Source organism: Arvicola amphibius, chromosome X (assembly GCF_903992535.2).
Source record: "Arvicola amphibius chromosome X, mArvAmp1.2, whole genome shotgun sequence".
NCBI lineage: Eukaryota > Metazoa > Chordata > Mammalia > Rodentia > Cricetidae > Arvicola > Arvicola amphibius.
Window position 1 is genome coordinate 135,321,864 of NC_052065.1, and position 20,006 is coordinate 135,341,869.

At 50.4% G+C, this 20,006-nt stretch overlaps 1 pseudogene; it reads right to left on the minus strand.

Annotated features, from left to right (window-relative positions):
- The window catches only part of LOC119805466, a 170,351-nt pseudogene extending 159,254 nt beyond the window's left edge, over window positions 1-11,097 (minus strand).
- Between the last annotated feature and the right edge of the window lie 8,909 nt (window positions 11,098-20,006).

The window sequence follows — 20,006 nt, forward strand, 5'->3', positions numbered from 1 at the left end:
CTACGCACCTTGGCTCCTCTAGACAGCCTCCATCCGCTCAGAGGTTAGTCACGTTTAGTTTGGCCCCACCTCCCAACATAACGCTCTCTGATTGGCTGCCGTGATAGCCCTTGAGCATGCGCGGGATGGGGGCAACATTGTGCGCATGCGCCAAGGGGTTCAGCACGCCACCCGACCAGTCACGCCCTCCTCTTGAGGGATGGCCCTCGGCCTCATTTCATTGGGCCACAGTCACAGCCCGTGAAGTCCATCTTCACATGTGTCTGTCTCTGAGTGGATGAAAAACAGGAAAGGAGGCGTATATGTGTCAGGGAGGCCATGGGTCTCGATGGGTGCTCTGGTGACGTGAAATATAAGGCACTTGCGGCACAGAGAGGACTCAGGCAAGACTCCAGGGCTGGGCTCATCTATCAGTCAGGACGGCATTTAGCCGACCTCGGGCACAGGCAGTTGAGCACGCCTGAGAGGACCGCTTGTGCTTTTCTCTCCAATGGCGCTCTAGCGTTGCTGCCTGGATGGCCCGTGGCTGTATCTTCACAGAGACTCCATACAGGTGTCATTCTGTCCCCGAATAGTACACAGGGGCCAACTGTTGGAGTATCGCGCCCGTCCCTCCTCTAACACCCTGCCCGGCTCAAGACCTCCCAGTCTCTATTTCTCGAACCTCTCTCTCCCGCTCCAGCGGTGCCTGGTCCAGTTTCGAGGGCTAAGGCCAGACTCAGGCGCATCAACATCACAGCCCTCTTGAGCAAGCCTCCCCGGGATCCCCACCTCCAAACCCCAAGGGCTGTGGTCAAGCATTACTCTCCTTAAGCCCTTACCAGAAGATGCCCTTTCAACCCAGTTATTCACTAGGTGATCCTAACCCACAGCACACCCTTGAGAGCTTCCTTCCTTCAGAAACCAGTCACCGACAGTTAGCCCAGCCTTCCGATGTACATGTGCCCCTTTTTGGCTGGAAGGGTGTGCTCACATGCCAGGCAGCACAGCATGGACTTGATGAGTTCGGTGTGCTATCCAGGCGTGCGTGCATGCATGCCTGACGGATGGCCATCAGGCACGTCTCAAGCACACACTCTGCTCACCCAAGGGCTGTGGGTGAAGGTAGGAAACATTTGGTTTAATAAATATGAAATTGTTTTAGACTTGCTGCGATGTTTCTTGTAATTGCTCTCCCTTCCTGATGTTTCATGCCTTTTCAAACAAAATGGTCCCATGCAAACTCACGTTTCTGCATGGGCCACTCGTGTCCTGACCACTTGTCTCATCGTGTCCTGTGGTGAAGAAAGCATTAAAAACAAGAGTGGGTTCGGCATCTCCCATTTTCTACAAGTGGAATTCATTTCTCCACAGTCAATGAGAGAGCTTCCCCTCTGGCGGGATCATGTTACTTCCTAAACTGAATCATCCTCGGAGAACTTTGCCCATGATATGTGTGATTGTATGGACCTTCAGTACTGCTTCCAGCATTGATATCTCCTACTTGAGATATTCTGACTATCAGTTCAAGATGAAAATACATTAACATATCTTGAATCCTGTATTATTGAGTGTGTATACCCCTGTTTTATGTTGTGTCTGTCTGCGTGTGTGTGTGTTGTCCTCAGTTGGACGGTTCCTATCAGTCCTTGAGGTATGTAGATGAAGCATGCTATGGACATATTTTTAGTTGGCCAGTTCTAGGCTATCCTTGAGGCAAGGCTCTCCCAGTGTATTGTCTCCTACTAGATGGCCCTTGTCACATGTGAAATGTTTTAGCCTAGCCTAAACAGCGTGGTGGAAAGCAATTAGGTCGTCTGACCGGTTTTTCTTTTCTCTCAGTATCCGCAAAACCTCAGCACAGCATCCCCTCAAATATCGGATCACCCACCTAGCCATTAATCACCCCGTGCCTTTCTCCTCAGAAGGAGGACGTATGGAACCAGTCCCTCTCCTCCCAAGACCGCATCTCTCTGGTTGGCTGGAACACGGTGTTCCAGCAGGTGGGTATTCCGCAGGATGGGCCTGGCACAGGCCCATGTGAGTGGCGGCTTAGCAGGCATGGAGGTAAGCACAGCAGGCTCATGCGTGAGCCATGCCTGAGAGATGCCTCAGAGGTGTGCCTGCATGAGGCAGACCAGAGCATGTGTGCTCACAAGGGAGGCTGTCCAGCACATAGATGCATGCACGAAGCAGGGGCCAACAGGGCCCATGTATTAGATTCGAGGAGGCTTTCCCAGGGCATGTCTCTCCATATGGGCCCTTATCGTGATGCTTGATTCATGCTGCAATGCCTTCAGCCGCATAGGGCTATGGTAGTCAGAAGGAGATGCACCTCCATAGTCTCAGGTATTTCAATTCTTGTTCCCGAGTTGGTGTTGCTTTTGGGGAGGCTTAGGAAGGGTGGCCTTGTTGGCAGGGCTGTGTCACTGGAGGGGGGCTTTGAGAGTTTAAAGCAGTGGTTCTCAACCTCCTAATGCTGCAAACCCTTAATACAGCCCCTCGTGTTGTGGTGACCCACCAAAAAAATTGTTTCCATTGCTACTGCATAACTTAACTTTGCTACTGTTAGGAACCGGAATGCAATTAAACTCTAAAGAGAACACTAGAAAATGCTCGTGGAACAACCCATCTAAAATACTGAAACTGTAAGTGCTTATTAGCAGATACTCATAAGATAAATATTTTTGACCAAAGGGAAAGGGCAGGGATCTTTCAGCCAGTGTTGAATAAAGCCCGGAAATGATTCTGGATGTCTTTGGGAATGCCACAGCCCTACTGCAAGCTCTAACAACACACGTGAAGATCTGGCTCTGCTGTGGGAACCGCGTTAACAGTTGAGCACATCTGAGCACGAAATACGAGTTGTGCTCTACTGAAGTCTGAGTGAGCAGGTTGGGCTGGTTTTCCTGCTAAGGCCCATCTGACAATGCAGTTGGCTCCGTGACCTCATGAATGAATGACAGCTTGCACGGAAAGGCGGATCCCACCGTTATTTATTTCTTCCTGAAAAGAAGCCCAGGTAACATTCACTTTGGGGGAAGTGACAGAGAACCAAAGAAGCCTGTGGTAAAGTCAAATGACATCTGCTTCCTAAATGTAACTGCCCTGCTGGAGAACTCAGGGCCAGGAGGATCCACACTTAAATGTTGCTACTCACAGAACTGTTGGGGGTTCACTTCATGGTCAACAGAGTCTCCGTCTTATTTCTAACCCGACAAAGTAAAGAGAAAGGAGCTGCAACTGACTACTACTAACACCCTCTGGCACGGCTATTGCTCCCTGGGCATCCTCCAGCTGAGCTTCAGAAGGTTTCTTCACGCTGTCAAGGACCAGGGACTGAAGGTACGTTTCAACCACTGACACACCATTATCCTGCTCTTGCTGTGGGCAAACGGAGAATTAGGAGGGATCATTATTCCCATCTCTGACCTTACGAATCCATCCCGAGGCACACAGCGTTATAGACCCCACGACTTACACTTTCCATAATAACTCTGTTCCTGCGCCTTGGAGATTTCTTTCTTCACTTCACTTCTTTCTCTACCAAATGAAAGTCTTGCGATGTTCATGGCAAGTCCTTGGCTTTCTGAAACAAACAAACAAACAAACAAAAAATCTCTACTCGAGTCTGGCTTGACTACCTCACCTCATGTAATTTTAAAAGAACCAACTTTGCATAGCCAAGGATGCTTGCTAGGAATTCAGAGTAAGAACAGTGCCTACTTCACGCACATCTCCAGGGTTACTCCACTTCAGGAAACGTTCCAGTGCCCCATTTTAAAGGTGGTATCATCGTGGGACAAGAACAGCAAGGGGACTTATCTCGAAAATGGGTGGAGATACGTTAAAAGGTCACGTGGGGCAGACCTGGGAGGCGAGGCATGGGCCACATTGGAGACTCCCCCAGGATTCCCACACTGGACACTCCCAAGGTGTGCCTAGAAAAAAGGAGCCATTTGCATGCCCATGGAATGTAATTTTCAAGAAGAGGACACAGTGTGCAATCCCACGACCCTTCGGTTCTAAGGAAAGCTCAAGCCAGGACTCAAATCCCTCTGTTCTCTCAAAGGACACTGCAGGGGTGGATACGAGGAGAAAGAAGTGTGTCGCCTTCTGTCCAGAACTGCAAAAACGCCTGTCCAGTCCCTGCCCTATTCCCAGGGTCCAGAGCAGCTTAGGAACAGATGACCTGCACACTGGCTGAACACAGGTATGGATTGGGAGCTTGCTGGGGCTTGGCGGCTGGAAAGACACAGATGGTGACTGCAAAGCAGTAAAACATTAGGGAAGACAGGGCACATGGAGCTTTCTGGAAATAAAGCAAAGCAAAGCATGGGCAGGGAATGGGTGTCACTTCAGGGGAAGCTGGTACTCTGGGAGGGAAGACGGAGAGACAGAAGCAAGCAGCCAGTGAAGCTTTCAAGAGGGTGTGGGTGCCTGTGTGTGTGTTTATGTGTCTGTGTGTGTGTGTCTCTGTCTGTGTGTGTGACTGTGTGTGTCTGTGTGTCTGTGTGGTAGGGGGTGTTGTGTAGAGGACACAGGAAACAGAGAGAACAAAACAGGAAGGCCACGGGGAAATCTGGGAGACAGAAAGGCCGTGTTTCAGGACAACAGTCCCTCAGAGTCAGAACTGAGGACCAGGAAAGGAGGGAAGCCTGAGTGGAGAAGCGGAGGGAGAGGGAGAGAGGCAGAAGAGCACAGGGCAGAAGGGACCACCTGGGAAGCCAGAGAAACCCAGTCACAAGGCTCCCTCTGCAGTATTGCTGCTGCTCACACCTAGCACTCACAGTTAGGGGGGAGCCTTTCTGGGTGGCTCTTCCAACAGGCTCCCAGGCAGTATTCAGCTGCATCAGAGCTGCATGTTCCCTTTCTTAAGCTCTTCCTAAAGGCCTAGATGCATGTAGGTGGCTCTCAAGGTCTTGAATACTAACTTATTTTTCTGCGTGCATGGGGGTGCAGGAGAGTGTGCATGTACGTGTGCTTGAGTATGGCGACCAGAGGTCATAAAAATTCAAAGTGATCTCCTTCGCGTGCACATGTTTGCATGCGTACGTGTGCACTCGGGAGGACCTGAGCCTTCCAGAACCCCTCACCACATCAATTTTTGAGGCTGGGTCTCTGACGAAACACGAGGCTTTACAATTTGGCTGTTCTGGTGGTCTCATAAGTCCCAGGGATCCTTCTGTCTCTACCCTCACCACCCTGGGTTATAGGGCACATTCCTGGAGTACACGGGGCTGCTAGGAATATTCACTAGGGTTACCAACAGGGGTACTCACACTTGCTCAGAGAAGACAGACCTAGCTTCTCGCCAGCATCCTGAAAACATTTAATTTACTATGACACACGGAGCACTTTAGATAAGGCATCTGAGTCGGGCCTGAGGAGAGCTCTTTTTGACAGAGCCATTTTAATGAGAGCATCAAAACGAATTCCCACTGAAGGGCTCCTTCAATCCCTGGATATATAGAGGTCACTTAGGACCTGGAGCTTCAGCAAGGGTAGAACTGCCAGCTCGCAGTTCCAAGAGGATTAACCCTCTACCAGTCTTTTCTTTACCCACATCTCTTGGGGAGATGCTGAAATACATGACCACCAACACTCGAGAGCAATGGTAATGTCGGAAGACTATAAATTTATGAAAGAAAATAAAAGCTACCCTTGCCCATTGTGTATTTCACCGATCTGTCCAATCCAAACAGTCAGAGAAAACCAGAAGGATCCCCAGACGTGCCAATCGCCATCGCCATGTCACTGGAGGTTCATAACTCATCACTGCGATGCACTGTGATCCTTTCTAAGCCGAGCTCTCATCACCAGCTCCTGTGCTAGAACGCTGCCCCGACACTGTCATCAGCTTCCCAGGTCAGACAAACCTTAGCATTGCTCCTAAGTGTGGGGAAATATTCCCAGAGAATGTGATCATGCTCTGCAAAACTAATTACTTCTCCCCACAAGCTGAGAAAGGGCCAATCTGCCTTCTCCTTTTATAGACACGTGGCATGGCATAAGGGTGTGTTCTGTTGACAAGTGCAATCTACCAGACCTTCAAAATGTGTCACATAGCTCTTTAGCGTTTCCGATCTTGGTTTCATGATCCCCTATGGCTTTCTGTAAAATCTTCATCTGCTTCCAAGTTATAAGCTGAAACATAGGAGAATAATGACAAAATGTCAGTACAACTGATCATCCAACCCTGCTGCTCACAGGAATTGCTTCCCGTGATGTTTTGTGTGCTGACATTTCAAGAACGCGTTTGAAGACATGCCCTTCAGTGCCAAAAGCAGCATAACAAGGCCTGACCTGTCACAGAGGGAGATAGTCCGTCAGGCCTGTGCAAAAATCCTATAAAATAATTATTCGGGTTTGAAATTAACATAAGCCCCACCTAATCTGTGGATTCCCGCCTCACTCGCCAAAATTAAGTACAAACGTTCCTTTGTTTTTTCAGAAAGTATTTTAAGACACCGAGGGCACGGATTGGCTTCCAAGGAATCGCTTCTCCCCACGCCCCAGAAAAGTTCTTCATCAATCAGTCATTCCCCAGAGTGTGACATCATCCCATCAACTATATTATCGGCCTAAGAAGAAGGGCAGGGAAGACGAATAGCAAGCATACAGCAGCTCCTGTGGTCAAGCATTCCACAGCAACATGTCAAAAACCGCAGCCACTCAATACACAAAGTCTAGAGAGGCAGGGATTCTTCACGGGTCTGCTTTCACTCCTAGGAAACTGAGGCAGGGAGGTGACTTATTTTCTGAGCTTCCATGACGAGCAAGTAGCAGGACTATGGCTTGCACCCCAATCAGTGGGGTCCAGAGCACATGCTCCTCACCACCAGACTGGAATCTGTCTCCATCTCCCTCAGATTCCTGCCTCGGCTTCCCTACTTTAGGAAGTCAGCATCTTTGGGAGTACCGCTCTGTCCTCCATCAGGATGAGAGGCTTCTCAAAGACAGCACTACTCTGTGTCCATGAACACTCAGCTACCTCTGAGCGCTAAGCCTCCCCCTGCTCTGCCACAGCCACACGGACTGCTCTGACTCTGCCTCCCTCGTCACTGTGTCAGAAGTCTACCTGGGACCGCACCCTCACCCTGTCCTGCACCTTTGGCATCTGCACTGCATGGATGGTAACGCTTTCCCTCTGAGCACCCAAGCCCATACCTTCTCCTGCGCTCTCTGAGCAGTGCCTACTCAGCCTCCCTCCCATGCTGGCTCCTAACCCAGGACCACACCACCCCTCCACAGAAAAAGAAGTAAGCTGGAGAGGACGGCCAGCCTCTAAGGGATACAAGCACCACCCTCCCTGTCTCCCGATGCTCATGTCCCGCCCTGTCCCGTCCTGTCCCTTTCCATGGCGATATGCTGCATCAAAGCCCTGCCACTTCGGAAACAGACAAGGTGGCTCTATTCCAAGCTAAGAGCGACACTCACAGCGAGGTGTTCTTCTTGCTCCCGTGAACTCTCCACATCGTCCAGCCACCTCTGATGCAGGGACTCAAAGATCTGGGAGTGCATGGCGTGAAGCTCTTGCCTGTGAAACACAGTCACAATTACTGAGCATCGTCACACTGTGTGAGGGTACGGCAAGGACACACACACTTCACATTTTGAGACAAGAGCCAGGCGCAAGAGAGAGAAAGGGGACATGAATTAAACGGTCTCCTGAGAGGCAGAAATATCACTCTCATCCCAGAAGAACTTGTCTTAATTTGCTACCAGTGTCCTCACTTTGTGTGTCTTCCCTCTTGCACACCTAGGATGCTCGGAGGCATACGTTTCCCAAGATCGCATTTCCGGCTTAACATTAGATTCCCCTTCCCTTCCCCTTATGGAGTAACCTAGAGATCCTGAAAGCCCAAGTCCGGGTACTGAGGCGACATACCCTTCATCTTCTGGGAGTCACATAGACAAAGAGTGCACAGAACCATTTCCCCACATGGGGACAAGGATTTACCAAAGAGAGCACCCATGGCACATCCTAAAAGGTACAGTTTTGAGGTCCACAGAAGCCTGGCCTTCCTCACAGGACAGTATCTGTATTGTCATCTGAGAAGGGAAGAACTGGTCTCTTACCAGTCTTGCAGCTTACACATCTGGGCAGCATAAATGGGGGAGTGGGGGGGGGGGCGTTCCGCCAGCTATGGACAGGACTAGCTCACAGAGAAAATGCAGTGCGAAAATGCAGTGCTACCTAGGTCCCATTAGCGACTCCACTCAGGGCAGGATCACAATGGCAGGCAGGAGTGACTTTGGAAGGAAGAGCGAAAGCTGTACAGGTTTCCTTAGAGAGGGGGTCACAACTTTACCTTGACTTCTGCTGCGCTTTGAAAATACTGTGGAGGTTTGCATTCAGGATTCTGAACGAGGCATGTATATCCTTTTCAAACTGCTTCCTCTTTGCCAGGAAGGACCGGGTAATGTCCCCTAGTCGACAACAGAAATGGTATCACTTTAAATCAAATATCCACAGGAAGAGGCGCTCTTTCATCCCGGACACACCACCTACACGGTAACAGGAAGGAGTATGTACAGATCTGGTGTTCATTTTGCTCTTTGTTCTATTTTTATTTTCTTCAATTTTAGACCGGGTCTTGCATAGCCCAGGCCGGTCTCAAACCTGAGAGGTAAGCGAGCAAGACCTCCAGTTCTGGATCCTCCCGCCTCTACCTTCTCTGTGCTAGCAATACAGGCGTGGGGGCATCGTGCTTGGATGAGTGACCAGCACTGACAAACCATTTTCTGGAAACTTTCAAAAACCAAACCAAGCAGTTCATTTGTACCACAAAGAAGGAATTCTGTCAGACATCCTTGCTTGCACGAAGTGACTCTATACACAGGCCAAGGATTGACGATGTCTCTCTAGTAATGCTGTCTTAGGGTCACCTCTACAGGTAATAAAAAAGCTGTCTCGGCTTGAGAGGCGTGTGGTACTCTGCCTTGGTTACCGTGGACGAAGGACCACAAGCTAGTGTGGCATGCGTGATGTTGATGTTTGCACGCCATCACACTCTTCTTCCCGGGCCACAGCGTGGCTGCCTTCACCATTCCCTGACAGGTTCACAGATGTGTAAGGCCTAAATGCTGCTCTCCAAGCCCTTCTTTGACAGGGTTTCCGGGAGGAGGGCAACGTCGGAAAGCCAGAAAAGTGGCGTAATTCAGAAGGTGAAAAGCAGGTGTTGAAATGCAACATACCATTCGTGCAGTAAGATAAACGGCAGAGATCAACCTGCTTGCCCATCATCTCCAGTTACACTCTTCAGCAAGGCAGGAAGCAGGAACCGCTCCCCACCGCCTCAGTGACAGCTACAACATCCCCCTGTTCAGAGCAGCTAGTGAAAAGTTAAGCTAAAGGTACCCCCTAGACGACAATGGCAATTTGCTCTTCCAAAAATTAATAATAATGATGATAAAATCCATCCCCCGAGCGACAGAACTGTTAACAGACTCCTGTTGACTGGTGACCACGTTCTCACCACGCTTGAGTTGTAGGGTCGGAAAGAAAGCTCCTGGACTAGCAAGACCTGCTCAAACACACCTTTGAAATCCCGTATCCTCTTCTGAACAGGCTCCCTGTGGAAAATGCACACAAGAATCCTTAACTGAGGACAAACATCCTAACTTCGCTTTGGGGGGAAAGGCGAGGCACGCGATGATTTCGGAGAGACCAGTGCTCATGTGAGGCAAAGTCGGACTGTCCTCTCCCGGGTCATTGGTTTTATTCCTTTACTCAGGTTTTCATAGTGAACCAAAGAGTTCACTGCAGATACATATGGGCACACGGTTAAGGGTTACTTACTGGAGCGTGGGTGACTCAAAGTCAGCCATATCCCCAGGAAACTAACCTCAGGCTGGTTGCTGGATGACTCATGGTAACTGCATCCCTGGCCTTCCCAGCCCAACTGCACTCTGCTCCACAAAGAGTCTCCTCTCCACAAGCAGCGGCTTTGTGTTGTGTTGTGACAGCGTAGGGGTTTGTATACTACAGGTTTACCGGAGCCCACTCACTGTACAGCAGTGACGGGTTTCATAAAGGTGTGCTCAGCCGTCTTTTTGTGATCTACAGCCATGTTCACCCTCCTCCTTCCTCAGTCCCCTCCCGCTAGTCCTCTTCTCTTACCCAGACAGTGTCACTTCAACTGTCATGCCACGTGACCATACTCCACCTCCAGAGTTGGCCTCTACTCCTCAAACCTTCCCCTCTATTGGCCATTGCCTGCCTCTCCCCAGTCTCCCTCCTGAGTTCGGGTGCTATCGTTTTATGGACCTATTTATAACCCGGGATCCTCAAATGAGAGAAAACAGCTGACTGTCGTCTCTGGTGCTGGCTTGTTTCACTAAACACCAAGCTCTCCGTTTGTAACCATCTCCCAGAAAAGGGCTGAAGTTTCTGCACAAAACGTCACTGAAACTACCTCCTGGGTCAGGCCAAAATTCCTTTAAGACATCACCTGGCCTCCTGCACGTTTGATCCTGAGGAACAGCTGCCCATCTCACTGGTATCAACCGCCGGATTGTTTGCTGCACCGAGAAGAAGGGAAAAACCTCTGTGAATGAAGTGTGCTATTGTCATGGTTCCACATGGGAAACAGCTTCAGTCTGGGGTCCACAGAGTCCATCGCCAAGTAGTCTTCCAGGAACTCATGGACCACCCCAGCCCCACCCAGGTGAAATTCAGCTAGGCCTGAGTCTGGGGACAGCAGGTACTTGTGTTTGTACAAGCCTTGCAAGGAAATTCACCGTGACCCACGGGTTCTTCAGAGGCCTGTTGGCCAAGACCACCTCCCTTGCACCTCTGCCACGGGGAAGAACATCGTGTGGGCACAGAAACCCAGAGCTTGCTCGAGAATCACTTCTCAGCGCGTGGATCCCCATACCCACACCCGCAACTCCGTGGAAAGACCCGGTTAGGTTAGGACCAGGCCACCCCTGTGCTCCACCCGCCAAGGAGTAGCAGAATGTCCCCTCGGTGAGGCCCCGCCCTATATGCCCCATATCAGTTGTTACCGGGGGTGACTGGATCTGGGTTCTGCAAGTCATCTGATGGGAGACTCTGATCAACCCTAGGCGCTTGGCACTTCTCTCTGTATCTTTCTGCTCCTTGCTTGACATGGCAGGGGCTCTGCGGATCTGGGGACGACTTCTGAAATGTTGGTGCACACAGACAGTAAAGATGCCAAGAATGTCATGGTCGCAATGGAAACAGGGACCAGGACTGCACAGGCTGTGGCCATGAGTCCTGGCACTCTCTGTGCTGCAGCCAAGAGGAGGTAGGAGGATGACACTGATATCCTGCCACATCCAATCACATTCTGTCCCATTTTTCTGTCTGAATGCAGAGCTCTCCACAGCCCTGTAGCCCTCAATCTTGGCCCTTTCTGCTGATTTCTTGCCCCCAGGACAGGAGTGCTTGGGCTGGCCCCCAAACCAAGTGGCCCACCACCGGTGTCTCATTAACCCAGTCACCAGCCCACTGACAGCCAATGGGGTCTGTAGAAGGAGCGGAGGGCTGAGTCCCGCCACCCGGCTAGCTTTACCCAAAATAATTACACGGAAACTGTATTCTTTTAAACACTGCCTTGCCCATTATCTGTACCCTCTTATTGGTTAATTCTCACATCTTTCTTTAACCCATATTTAGTAATCCGTGTAGCACCATGAGGTGTGGCTTACCAGGAGAGATCTTAACCTGCGTCCATCTCAGAGAGGAGAATCATGGCGACTCACTATGGCGACTGCCTGAAGTGTCCCCCCAACTCTCCTTCCTTGTTCCCACAATTCTGTTCTGTCTACTCCGCCTACCTAATTTTCTGTCTCTTACAGGGCCAAGGCAGTTTTCTTTATTAATTACCCAATGAAAGTAACATAGACAGATAACTCTCCTCCATCAAGTCCCTGCACTTCACGCTTGAGTCCTGCTGAACACTCGGCTGAAATCCCTGCCCACTCTGAGTCTGCATGTCTCAGAAGCAACACAGGGACTCCGACATCCTTGAAAGACCCAATGGAGGCAAATGCAGAGATTCGCCAATATACTCGCCCACAGTGAGTGACACACAGGCTGTAAGAGGGCATGAGGCCCCTGTGCTCACAGACAAGCACTACCGGAACTAGGAATGGTAAACACACAGGCTTGTCTCTTCATCAGAAGGGATGCCTGCTTCTGTTTTCCAACCAGAAGACCTGGAGAGGATGCTGTTAACAGCCTGGTGATCAAACGGGAAAGGCCCAGAGCACCTCCTCTTCTCAGCGTGCCCCCTGTCTAGCTCTCTCCCATGGACCAATCTGGAAAATGTCCAAGAGGTACAAAAGGTGCTTCCTGGAAGGGCCCTAGTCCCTCCAGTAGCAGGCAAAACTGCCCTGCCCACTGCCCTCGGGCCCTGGGGCCCCAACACAGCTTTCTCAGACTGCTCCATCTGGCCTCCTCCAGTCACACTCAGAAGTGAGCCTCTGGACATCAAGGGCTCTCAATGGGTGCCGATACCTCGTCACAAACCTAGATGGACAGGATTCGCGTTTATCCCCAGAGACCTTCTTGCCCACGAAGGTGGGTCACACCTAGCTAGGCCCACGGGGCAATGACGCATACGTGACCTGAGTGTTGGGGTGGCACACGCGTGTCCCGGAACACAGCAGATTTAGGCTTGCGAGGACCTGAACACCCACAGCCCCTTTCACATAGGCCCCGCCGTGGACGTGTGTCCCGGAGGACATCTCAAGTGCCCAGAGACCTCGGAAAGGGCCATGGGGAGGTCCCTACGTCTTTCCCCAAGCACCCGTGTTTCTGGTCCGCTCCTCTCATGCCCCGCGTCCCTCACAAAGCGTTCCTAGACTTTCCTCCGGGAACCTGGGCCATGAGGAGAGGAGATGCGGTGTCCAAGTCAGGAGCCAGGCATCAACCACCTCAGGGAAGACCCTGGGCCCTGACAGCTGGTCACTCACCTAGAGGAACGGCCTCGGGAGGGCGACGCGAAACCCGGCTTCCCCTCGGCAGTGGTCACAGCCAGTTAGTTCTCACTTCCGGAAAGTCGTCGGCCTCTGTGGAAAAGCATGGGCGCATGCGTGCTCCTGTCCAATGCCTTTCCTTGGTTAGGCCCGCCCACAGCCACGCATGCACGCACGCAGGGACGCACGTGTGGACGGGAAATTTCCCTTTAAGGCTCGGGAGGCCCTTAAACACCCACGCTCCTGTTTTGACTAGGCACAACTGTGGACCTGTGGACCCGGATGATGTCTCATGGGCCCAGACTTCAGAAAGGGCCGTGTCGCAGGTCCTTTGTGAGCACACATATGTCCCGTCCACTCTTCTCAGTCCCTGCTTCCTATCAGAGCTTTCCACACAGCCCTTCCGTGTCTCCTCCACTCCACTGGGAAATTTGGGCTCAGGACGTCATCTCAGAGACTAACCTGGGTTTCGGTAACTACTCACTCACCAAGAGGGACGCAGCTCTCCACAATCCTCAGACTCTCTTTGCTCTTTGTCCTCCGGGTGGGCGAGGGAGGGGGCGGCATCCCAGGTCTGCCTCACTATGGGGAAGTATTCTACGTCTATAGAAAACCATGTCAGCATATGTGAGCCAGGCTGGTGCTGTTCTGTCTTGAGACCTACCCCGCAATGAAGCATACTTGACTTGGAGCTTTCGGTTGTGCGTGCATAAAGTGGAAACTCACCTAGGAAGGGCTGAAAGTGCCCAGAACACCTCTGCTCCCTGTTTGCAGTGCTCCCACATGTGGAAGTATGGACCTGTGCGGAATGGCGGGAATGCTCAAAGGGTACTGAAGGAGCCATGTGGAAGCTCCTGAGTCTCTGCAGGGGCGCACAAGTTGTCCCGCTCACCCCTCGGGGTCCCTAGGACCCTCACAAAGATTTACTAGGCAGCCCTTTGGGGCCTTGTCCACTCCAGGGTGGAAGTGAGGCCCATGATATCACCTCGCAGGCCCTAGCGACTAGTCATTCTCTTATATAGACATGTGTCATGACAGTCACCAGAGACCCTCCTTTACCAGGGCTAGTCCTCGCTCCTGTAAACTAGGGTGCTGCTGGCCTCTCTAGATAAACAGGCGAGCATGCATGAGACTAACTGAAGGTGTCCCTAAGGGATGCCAGTCCAGCAGCCATAGGCATGCTACTTGGGCTTGCCATTGTTGTAATGGTCTGCTCTGTCCCTATAAGAGACATGCCACGCCCACTCCCTCCCCATCTGCCAAGTCAAGGTGATCCTCAACTTCCAGCCTGAGTCCCCTCTATTCTGTCTCCCTCTCAAAGAAGCAGGTTCTGTCTCCCACTTCTCCCCTTCTCCCTTCTCCCTTCTCTCTCATTCTCTGTCTCTCTGCTCTTCTCCCTCTTCCCTTCCATATCTCACTAAATAAATATTCAAACTCACTCTGCATGGTGTGCCTATACATGTCTCTCACCCACCGAGTAGTTCCCTGCCCGGGACGAAGTGCCTTCGGAGACCTGTGGCATGGTCTCATGGCCTGCTGCCCTCTGCAGCTGCTTTGGGATCCACAGCATTTTACTAAAACCATAACAATTCGGCCAGGCTCTCCACATTCTCTCTGGTCTGCATGGGGGCTGGCTGAGGATGCATGGAACCCTGGGCTCAGGTACCAGGTTTCTTTACAACAGATCACAATTCCTCCTGAGTGTGACTTCTGTGCACACCACTGGCTTCAGTTGCTGAGTTCCCCATCCTGGTCAGCTTAACTGTTTCTCCAAACCTGAGGAATTGACAGTTTTGCTCCTACAGTCTTCAGGTGTTCATAGAAATGGAGAGAGAGCCCACAATCACGGTCTTTACGTGTATGGTAGAGCCCTTTGCTGACATTCATCTCTGGATTGCTTCTCTTAGCTAATTTTTTGTTTGGACGACCCCGGGGTCAGTCCTCCCGAAACTGGGGGTCAGGGTATCAGATTTTTCTTTGTCTTGTTTTCTTTTCCTTCCCTTTTCTTTCTTTTTCTTCCTTTCCCTTGCCTTCCTTTCCTTTCCTTTCCTTCCCTTTCCTTTCCTTGCATTTTGTTTTTTTTCCCCTCACCATGAATGGCCACTTGGAGCAGCCTCTGGCCTCTCTGTCTTCTGAGTCATCCTGACTAGAGCCAGTCAAGCTTCAGCACCCTGCCTATAGGCTGAGGATGCTCTCCCAAGGGTCCTGCGGTGTTTGCCACCAATTTACACCCCGCCTTTAGATGGGTGACGTTCCCTTATAGGCCATGTGGTGTCACCATTCTCACAGGCTTTCATCCATGTCCGTCAATCCAGCCATTCCCTGGGATGGGTGCCTTCCTGAGGCCCTAAAACCCCAGGCCTTAATGCCCTAATTCCTCAGCTCCTTCTCTCACTCTGCCAGTGTCCCGCTTGTAACACCTTTGCGGGAGCTTTATAACTAATGTCAGTGCACAGGCAAACAGAAGGAGTTTCCTTAAATTGTACGTGCCACCGCTACTGCTGCCAACAAGATTGGTCGGATCCATGAGGGGGCTGTTTTCACTTCCAGCCTTTTGCTCCCCGCCAAGGCTTATAGTATGACGGCTCAGTACAGGGACGATCACACCTCTGGGTGTCTCTTATTATTAAACTTAAAATCCCTGCAGCTCAAAAATCATGGCTATTCCATACAATATAAGACCGCTGCATTTTGACTGAGGTTAGGTGAACTTACCATCATCTTAACTGAGGTCAGATGATTTCACTGCCATCTTAACTGAGCCAGGTCAGATGACCAATTCCTGCCATCTTTACTGAAGTTTTCCCTGTCGGGGTCCCCAGTGCTGACTCTTTTGCTTGTGTGTTTTGTGCAGTGGCATGCCTTAGGTAGGCCCCACCAAGAACATCCACTTTGCCCAATTTCTGTTCACTCTGTATGTGTGTTCATACATGTAACTTTGGTGTGCCTATGTTTACCGTTAAATGTTATCAATGTCTGTTCATTGCATCTCATTTCAGACTACAGAAATAATAAGTCTTATTTTTTAAACCGGTATGTACTTTTAAGTCTCTTACAAAAACACTTTATATTTGATCCAATATTTAAAATATAAGATGTTGTCTATTATTGTCAGTTCTGTCGTTAACCTTCTATTGCAAGCAGTTTTTTTTTTCTTTCTGTCTTTTTACGTGTGTAATCTTGCCTGAAAAATTAAGAGCCAGTACAGTCAAGCTCGGGCCCGGCTCTCCAGGCAGATTCTATACTGTAGTTCCACCTGATAAACAGCCCACCACTGCTCCGAGACCTGGGGGACATGGCATTTAAATATTTAATTATTAAAAAAAAACTTCTCATAAGAGAAAGAGACAGGTTGGCTCCTAGCAGGCGCACTCTATTTCCTCCAAAGAAGACAGAAGACAAATGGGCACACTGCAATGTCCATCCACACTTTGCTTCGACTGCCAAGCACTGACCACTGAGAAAAACTGCCTTTCATCTAAACTGAGGATCTCCAGACATGAAAAGAATCTCTGGAATCGACAGCCTGGCTGTTCAGGTCAAGGTAGGCTTGTCTTCCTACAGATTTCTCAGCCCACAGGATCTTCTGGAGCCTGGCAGGCTCTCCTCTAAACAGCAAAAGGCAAATGTGACCTTCAGCGACCATGGAGGACCCTGAAGTCTAGGTGCCAAACAAGTTAAGTTCTCTGTCATTTTTTAATCTGTAATTCAAGTAAAGTTTCATCCTTCTCAAAGATCTCTGATGCAGTTTGACAGCTGAGAGGTTTTGTCAGTTTAAAAGGACAACCTCCCCAAAATAATTTCAGTAAAATCCAAATACAAGACCTGCAAGGTATAAAGGTGTGACGACAAATACAAGTTAGCAAATTTCTCTCTCATGCTGCCTTCCATAGTCTTAAAAATGCTTTCTGTTTTGCAAAAATATGTGTCACAGCCATTCTGACATAAATATGCTATTGTTTATACAATGTATATGCCTGAAACTCCTGTTTTCACAAACCCAAAGAATTCTTGTGAGTTCCAGGGAGCCGAATTGAAGGATCCACCTTAAACAGTCAGAAAAGCCCCCCTCAATTCCCTGGTCCTAAAATCTTTTTTCCTAAACTTAACTTTGTCCTCTGTTCTGCCAATACCTTAAACAGGTGGAAGAGACACCAGACATTTCCATACCACAAACACCGGACAGGAGCAAACAGACCAGCTACACCAGGCTGTGACCAGCACCCAGCCTTGTCAGGTTCCCCAACAAGACCATTTCCTCAAATAAGCATGGAGCAGTCTTGAGAATCTGCCGCCCCAATTCCTTTAACCAGTGGTGCCTAACCTCTAGCCTTTTTATTATAAAAATGAGGTGGGAATTTAATGGTTTGTTTTGTTGCTGTAAGAGACAAGCTACTCCCACTCCCTCCCCCATCTGCCCAGGCAAGCTGGTCTTCAGAATCCAGCCTGAGTCTCCCTCTGGGAGAGGCAGCTTCTGTCTCTTCCTTCCCCCCATTTCTCCCCTTCCACCGTCTCTGTCTCTGTCTCTCACTCTCTGCCTCTCTCTCTGCTCTTCTCCCCTCCTCTGCTCCATAACCCACTAAATAAATATCCAACCTCACTCTGCATGGCGTGCCTATGCACATCTCTGTCTCTCACCCACCGTGTGGCTCCCTGGCCGAGATCAACCTCCTTCAGAGACCTACGGCGTGGTGTCCTGGCATGCCCGTTTGTCTGTCTCTGCTGATGGGACTGGCTGCCCCGTCGAGGTCTCTCACACAGCACGTGGCTCCCTGCCTGGGACTCTTTGCCCCTGGAGGCCACTGCAGCCACTTGGGGAACTGTGGCATCCCTGCCTGGAATTGGCTGCTCTCGGGACCTGCTGCCAGCTGCCTGCTGCTACCTGGGGGACCTGAGCATGGTCTTATGTCCCGCTGCCTGCAGCCACTTGAGGGACCTGAGCATAGTCTCCTGTCCCGCTGCCTGCTGCCACTTGGGGATCCGCAGCTTTGCACTTAATCCATAACAGTTGTTCTTGCTTGACTCATGTCTGTGTTTGGGCATGTGCATCAGGCCGCAGGAAGCTTCTTCTGCCTAAGTATCACTCATGGCTGCTTCTCTGGAGGACCCGGGTGTCCAGGGATGACTGCAAAAGTACACAAGGGGTAGAAACAGGAGGCCCCCTGGTCCCCTGCCCACTGTACAGGCTCATTTGTGCCCAGCCTTTTTAGACCTGCAGTATGAGGGCCACCTTCCTCATTGCCTTCTGGAGCTTTTTCTGGTCTAAAGAATAAGGGAGACTCCTGGCTGTCACTGTGTTGTCCAGCCTGGGCTCTGATACTTCCTGGTCTTACTGTCCTCCCCAAGGACTGTGAATCCACGATGACCAAGCTTTGCCACCCTATCATCTGGGCATGCATGAGCCATGGGGGCTCAGAACACAAGTTCTGTGATATCTGACCTTAGGGAATGCCAGAAACTTAACGATGGCAGCAGTTAAATCCATGCCACTTTACAATTTAGGAAGGAAATTAAGAACTACAGCATAGGGAGTAAGGAAGCATCCCCAGCAAGGCCTTGGTGTTATATCTACCGTGGGGAGCACCTCTGTGTCCAACAAAATGGGAAACGTTACATCAGTCCATCACACAGTCGCTCCACACCTAGGTATGGGCCAATCCCCTGAATAGAAACCTTTGAGCCAATATAGGTATGCCAAAGATCATGGCAGCCCTCGTGACAGTGGGAAACTCCCCAATTACCCACTCATGATAAAGAGACACACCAAATGTGGTGCATCTGCACAACAGAATTCTATACTACCCAGCCCTAAGAAGGAATGCACTGCTGCTCCATTCACGTTGGGAGCATTTTCAGTGAAATCCGTCAGACAAAAGGCACATTCTGTAACGATCCACGCCTGTGTCAAGGGCAGAGTAGACAAACCTGGAAGAGGTGAACTTTCCAAACTGCTGTCATCTAATCTGGTGAGAAAACATGCCACTAGATGCAGTGATGGCTGCATGGGATAGTAGGCATGCCTTCAGGCAGCTTAGAGGAAGACGGATTCCTCTGTGCCTGTGTTTGTGTGTGTGTGGTGTGTGTGTCTGTGGTGTTTGTGTGTCTGTATGGTGTATATGTGTCTGTGTGGTGTGTGTATGGTGCTTATGTGTGTGCGTGTGCTGAGCGCCGGTGTGATATCGTGTGTATTGGTGTATGGTGTTTGTGTGGTGCGTGTGTGTATCTGTATTGTATGTGTGTCTGTGTGGTGTGTTTTTGGTGAGTGTGTCTATATGTGTGGTGAGTGTCTGTGTGGTATGTGTGTATTTTTGATGCGTATCTATGGTGGTGTATGTGTCTATGTGTATGGTGTGTGTGTGTGTATGTATGGTATGTGTGTTTCTGTGGGTGTGTGGGTGTGGGTATGTGGTGTTTGTGTGGGTGCGGGGGTTGTAGTGAGTGTCTGGGTGGTAGGTGGTGTGTGTGGTGTGTGACTGGTTAGTGTTTGTGGTGTGTGTGTTTGTGCGGTGTGTGTGTGTGTGTGGTGTGCATGTGGTCGTGTGGGGGGTGTGTGTGTGCTGTGTGTGAGGGTGTGTGGTGAGTGTCTGTGTGGTATGTGGTATGTGTGAGTGTGTATGTGTATGAGTGTGTGTGTATGTCTCTGTGGTGTATGTGGTATGTGTGGTGTGTGTATGCTTTGGTGTTTGTGTGTGATTGTGTGTGTATGAGTGTGTGTGTTTGTGTGGTGTGTGTATTCTGTGTGTGGTGTGGGTGGTGTGGGTGTGTACTGTGTGAGTATGGTTTAGTAACTGTGTGAGAGTGTGTCTGTGTATGAGTGTGTGTTCGGTGTATGTGCTTTGTGTGTATTCTTTGGTGTCTGTGTGTGAGTCCCTGTTTCCATTGCGACCATGACATTCTTGACATCTTTACTGTCTGTGTGCACCAACATTTCAGAAGTCATCCCCAGATCCGCAGAGCCCCTGCCATGTCAAGCAAGGAGCAGAAAGATACAGAGAGAAGTGCCAAGCGCCCTAGGGTTGATCAGAGTTTCCCATCAGATGACTTGCAGAACCCAGATCCAGTCACCCCCGGTAACA